The sequence below is a fragment of the Plecotus auritus genome (genome assembly GCF_963455305.1).
Source record: "Plecotus auritus genome assembly, chromosome: 10".
NCBI classification, from domain to species: domain Eukaryota; kingdom Metazoa; phylum Chordata; class Mammalia; order Chiroptera; family Vespertilionidae; genus Plecotus; species Plecotus auritus.
Window position 1 is genome coordinate 35,701,948 of NC_137785.1, and position 5,720 is coordinate 35,707,667.

General features: G+C 44.9%; 1 pseudogene across 1 annotated transcript; it reads left to right on the plus strand.

Moving 5' to 3' along the window:
• The first annotated feature begins 3,324 nt into the window (after positions 1-3,324).
• On the plus strand, positions 3,325-4,342 carry LOC308235988 (cyclin-dependent kinase inhibitor 3-like; annotated as a pseudogene). Its single transcript has 3 exons — positions 3,325-3,330; positions 3,522-3,876; positions 4,082-4,342. The product of its transcript is annotated as a cyclin-dependent kinase inhibitor 3-like (transcript).
• Positions 4,343-5,720: the final 1,378 nt, after the last annotated feature.

A 5,720-nucleotide genomic window follows, 5' to 3' on the forward strand; every position in this document is an offset into this window, starting at 1 on the left:
CGAAGCCCAGCTCACCCCGCCGGCCAAGGGGGTGATTATCTAGTGTCAGGGGGTCCTCGAGTCACACCAAATGGCCTCGGGAGCCGGTTGTGGGATGCGAGCGCCCTGAGCCGGCGCCCTCCACGAGGCGCGGCGCGTCTGGCCTGTGGATGGAGCCCCGCGCAGTGGTCGGTCCGGGGCTCGGAAATATCCGTTTGTTCATCGGGCTGCAGGCCAGGAACCCGCTCACCTAACACACCTCTCCCTGCTCTGGTGGCCGCTGCCAGCGTGGCCTCTGGCTTCTTTTCTATTCTTTCCTTTTTTTTTTTTTTTAGCGGAAGCAGAGTGTGTTGAGAGAAGCCAGGCCTGGAAAAGGTGCAGCCAGGGTTCCAGAAGAGTGGAAAGTAGTTCCCGGCCTATGTTAGTCGGCTGTAGCTCGGCATCCAAGCGAATTGAAGCCGGTTAGTCGAGGTGCAGAGCCCCACGCAGGCCATAAGCCACGTGGGCGCGGGGATGTGCTCCCCGACACAGGAACCTCAGGAACCCGTGGCGCCCCAAAGGGAGCTTGCAGTCTGGTTTCTGACTCAACCTGAACCCGAGGGCTGGGTGGTGGGAAGACAGGGCCGGCTGCAGGACTTGACACTTAGAACCCGTTTTTCTGTCCCGTGGGCTGACGCCACCCACCCCATGAGCGGTGCTTGAGAGTACATCTCTGGATGGGCCGAGGAATGAGTTATTTTGTTTGTTTGTTTTTTAATTTAATCTTTATTGTTCAGATTATTACAATTGTTTCTCCTTTTTCCCCCCCGCAGCTCCCCTCCACCCGGTTCCCACCCCTCCCTCTGCCCTTACCCCCCGCCCCACTGTCCTCATCCATAGGTGTACAATTTTTGTCCAGTCTCTTCCCGTACCCCCCCACACACCTTTCCCCCCGAGAACTATCAGTCCACTCCCTCTCTATGCCCCTGATTCTATTATATTCACCAGTTTATTCTGTTCCTTAGATTTTTAATTCACTTGATTTTTAGATTCACTTGTTGATAGGTATGTATTTGTTGTTCATAATTTTTTATCTTTACTTTTTTCTTCTTCCTCTTCTTTAAGAATACTTTTCAGCATTTCATATAATACTGGTTGGTGGTGATGAACTCCTTTAGCTTTTTCTTATCTGTGAAGCTCTTTATCTAACCTTCAATTCTGAATGATAGCTTTGCTGGGTAGAGTAATCTTGGTTGTAGGTTCTTGCTATTCATCACTTTCAATATTTCTTCCACTCCCTTCTGGCCTGCATAGTTTCTGTTGAGAAATCAGCTGACACTCGTATGGATGCTCCCTTGTAGGTAATTAACTGTTTTTGTCTTGCTGCTTTTAATATTCTCTCTTTGTCTTTTGCTCTTGGCATTTTAATTATGATGTGTTTTGGTGTGGTCCTCTTTGGATTCCTTTTGTTTGGGGTTCTGTGCGCTTCCTGGACTTGTAAGTCTATTTCTTTCACCAGGTGGGGGAAGTTTTCTGTCATTATTTCTTCAAATAGGTTTTCAGTATCCTGCTCTCTGTCTTCTTCTGGCACCCCCATAATTCTGAAGTTGGTACGCTTGAAGTTGTCCCAGAGGCTTCTTACACTATCTTCAACTTTTTGGATTCTTTTTTCTTTTCCGGTTGAGTGGTTTTTTGCCTCTTTGTATTTCAGATCTTTGACTTGATTCTTGCGTTCCTCTAGTCTGCTATTGGGTCTCTGTATAATATTTTTTATTTCAGTCAGTGTATGTTTAATTTCTAGTTGATCCTTTTTCATATCCTCAAGGGTCTCGTTAAATTTATCGGCCTTTTCTAGGAAATTCTTGAAAAACCTTTAACCGTGGTTTTGAACTCTATAGCCAGTCTTTTGTTTTCCTCCATTTCTTTCGTTTGTGATCTGTTTTTTTTTTTTTTTGTCTCCATATTTTCGCTGCTTCCCTGAGTTGGTAGGGTAGCTTTGTGTGCTAGGTGTCCTATATGGCCCAGTGGGTCGGCCTCCCAGTTACCTGAGGTGGACACTCTTGGTGCACCCCTTTGTGGACTGTGTGTACAGCCTTGTGGTAGTTAAGTCTTGATTATTGTTGGTCTCACTAGGAGGAATTGACCTCCAGGCCAATTGGATGTGAGAACCCGCTGTGTCTATAATGGAAGAACTGCTCTGCTGGAAACACGCTTAGGGGACAGGACTTGCTTCAGTGCCTCTTGAATGTGTCACTTATGGATGTGAGGAGTTGAAATCTGGTGTCTCACACTGACCACTAGGTACACTGGCTTCTGGATCTCCAATGGGGTGCAGGTCAGCTACTGTCTGAGGCCACCCAGCAGGAGCTACAGCAAGAACTACAGTTTTCTCCTCTTTGCTTGGGGTTTGGAGGTTTTGGAGCTGTCTGACCAGAGCTGCAGATTGTTAGGTTAAGCTGAGATAGGGCAGGCCATTTATATGCAAAAGCCGCTGTGTGGAGCTTGGGTGGGTTTGTAGATGGTGTGGGGCGGGGTCTCAGGGCGTGACTAGGCTAGGGCATGACTAGGCTAGGGCGTGGCAAACAGCGAAGGCTGCCAGTCCACGTTTCCAAGTCCCCGCATCCTGCGCCCCAGCGCAGTAAACAGTGATTGCTGGATGCAGCTCTGCCAGAAAGTCACCCTCACTTTCCGACCTGATGGCAGACAGTCCAGCTTCTCCTCGTAGGAGTTTGGGTCCCCAGCGTCTCCCCAGAAACTGGAGTTCTCAGGAGCTTGTCTGCCTTAGGGTTGAAAGAAGCAGCGCACCCAGTCGCCCACTGCCAGCCCGATTCGTGCACGCCTCCATACCTCAGCTTTTCAGTGCTTGTGCACGTCTCAATGCTCTTTTCTCTTTCCTTCTAGTTGTAGAACTTCCACTCAGCCAGCTTTCCCGTGGTTCTGGGTGATAAACGTTTTGTCTTTTAGTTGTAGTTTTGAAAATGTTGTGCAAGGCAGCAGTTTAGGTGTTTACCTATGCTGCCATCTTGGTTTCTCCTCAAGGAATGAGGTTGTTAACCTAAAAATTAAAAATTAAAAAAGGTGAAAATGAAAGGCAATAAACGTTTGAGATCACAGAATGGCAATTGGGGGCATAGATCTGCTTAGAAACCCAAATGGTGTCCTGGTTTTAGGGTGAAGGCAAGGGGTTTTTATGAGAAAAAGGAAAGGAAATAATTACATGAATGGAAGAAAGGAATTTCCATGGTGCTAGCAAGCTAAGTTACTCCTCAGCTATCCACACATGGCTAGTTACTGATTATAAAGAAAGCCCATACTATCAGGATGTCTGCTTTCCTGTTAGCTTTCCAAATGAGTGTTTGTAAGACAATGTTGGTTTGGCCTAGTCCAAAGGTTATTCTGCCCTGTTCAAACATTTCAAAGGTTCAGGGAGTAAGATGGCAAGGCAGTCCCTCTGTAAGGGCTGCTCTGGCTCCACTTTAAAATGGCTCCACTGGGGGAGGGAGGAGGATAAGTTCATTGCAGCTCATCAAAATTGAAATATATACAGGGTGGGGCAAAAGTAGGTTATTGAAAATGAACAGACTCCAATTTCTATATCAGGGCTACCCCTCTCACGAGTGAATTGTTCTCAGTTTCTTGGTTTATGTACTTTCCAGGTTGTAAATGTAAAGATATTAGAATAAATACCCAAAAAGATACAGAAGAACTAAAGAGTTTTGGTACACAAAACATATTTGTTTTCTGCACCAGAGGGTAACTGTCAAAATACAGAGTCCCAAACCTTTTGGACTTCTACCAGCAGCACGGCATTGTCACTCATCATCCTGTCCCAGATGGGAGGACTCCTGACATAGCCAGCTACTGCGAAATAATGGAGGAGCTTGCAATCTCTCTTAAAAATAATCAAAAAACCATAAGGCCCGACCCATATGGCTCACTGGACTGAGCGTCACCCCATACACCAAGAGGTCACTGGTTGGATTCCTGGATAGGGCACATGCCTCTGGTTGCAGGCTCAATCCACAGTAAGGGACGTGCTACAATGTCCCTCTTTCATCAATGTTTCCATCTCTCTCTTCCTCGCCCTTCCCCCCACTCTCTCCAAAAAAAATTAAAATAACAGCAACACACCAATAAACCACTATGCAGGAGTTGGGAGATCTTGTCTTTAGCCACTTGTGTCATACTGTATCTGTCTGACACAGTATCTCCACAGCAAGCCATAGACAGCCCATGATGATCTGGAGCAATACAGACCATAAAGCAATATAATTATCTTCATGAGTTCCAGGACAAACTAGCTGCACATCTATCATCACGAGAGTCACCATCAATTCTGCATTTAGATTTTTTAAAAAAGAATTTTGAATTAACTCATATTTGAGTAATCTAATACAATTTACTAACTTGTTATCAACTTGATTGTAAATGAATATGTGAAGTGCTCAGCGTAGTGCATCAGTTGGTTGAGCATCGTCCTGTGCACCGAAAGGTTGCCAGTTTGATTCCCAGTCAGGGCACATACCTAGGTTGCTCTCTGATCCCTAGTTTGGGCATGTACAAAGGCAACTGATTTATGTTTCTCTCTCACATTGATGTTTCTCTCTCTCCCCCCTCCCACCTCTCTCTAAGCATGTCTTCAGGTGGGGATTTTTTAAAAAGTATATGTGAAGCTATTCCTAAAGCTTTTATTGACAAAAATAAAAATTAAAAATGGCTCCATTTCTGTTAGCTTTCCACAAGGGGTCACCTCTTCCCGTGGAAAACCTGACAAAGTCTGAAATCCCCTGGTCCTCCAGGATTTGTTACGAATAACTTCGTGTTTACTTTTTTTATTTGTGAAGTATTATAAATATATTTTTTAATTTTTGTAAAGCAATTTGTACATATGATACAAATTTCAAAAGTATGCAGCGTAAAGTACAGTTATTGGCACAACTGATAAAGGTGGTTGCAGTCCTCGGATTTGCTGGTAATGACTCATCCTATTGATTTCCTGATTTTCACCATTGCCTTACAGTAGACATGAGGGAGAATGTTCTTATTTGTAAAAAATACACTATAAAGCCTTTGAAGATGATCAGAAAGCCTGTTCACCTTATTCTCAATGAATGTAGGGGGGAAATGTGGGTTTTTGTTAATCCTCACTGGAGGATATTTTTTCCATTGATTTTGAAAAAGAGAGAGAGGGAGAGAGAGAGAAATGTTGATTGGTTGCCTCCTGCATGGGCCTCCACCCCAGAAGGGAATTGAACCTGGAACCCAGGCAAGTGCTCTTGACAGGAATCGAACCCGAGGCCCTTCAGTGCGCAGGCCAACACCCTAACCACTGACCCACCTGAGCAACACTGGCCAGGGTAGGAAAAAAATGTTTGTACTACAATTACAGCATTTTTATTTTAAAATAATATTATATATATGCAAAAGAAAGTCCTCCTTTATGAGAGTAAACTACTGCTACCTATGTCTTCATTTCTTGTGTATCTTTCAAAAAAATCTTCTGTAAACACACCCATATGCAGTTTCTTTGCCCTCATTGCATAAGTGGTAGCATCCTCTGCCCATTGACCTCGCTTGTGTCCCTTAGCAAATACGTATGTGTCTGACTTCAATCACTTTGCTGGCTGCCCCGTGTTCCATCGCAAGGAGGAACAGCACGAATGTGGTGCTGACACAGCAGCTACTACAACCAAACTATGCTTCAGTGAGTGTCCTGGGACCTACATCAGCCTATTGCTTTTACCTTTTCTTAATTTCCTTTC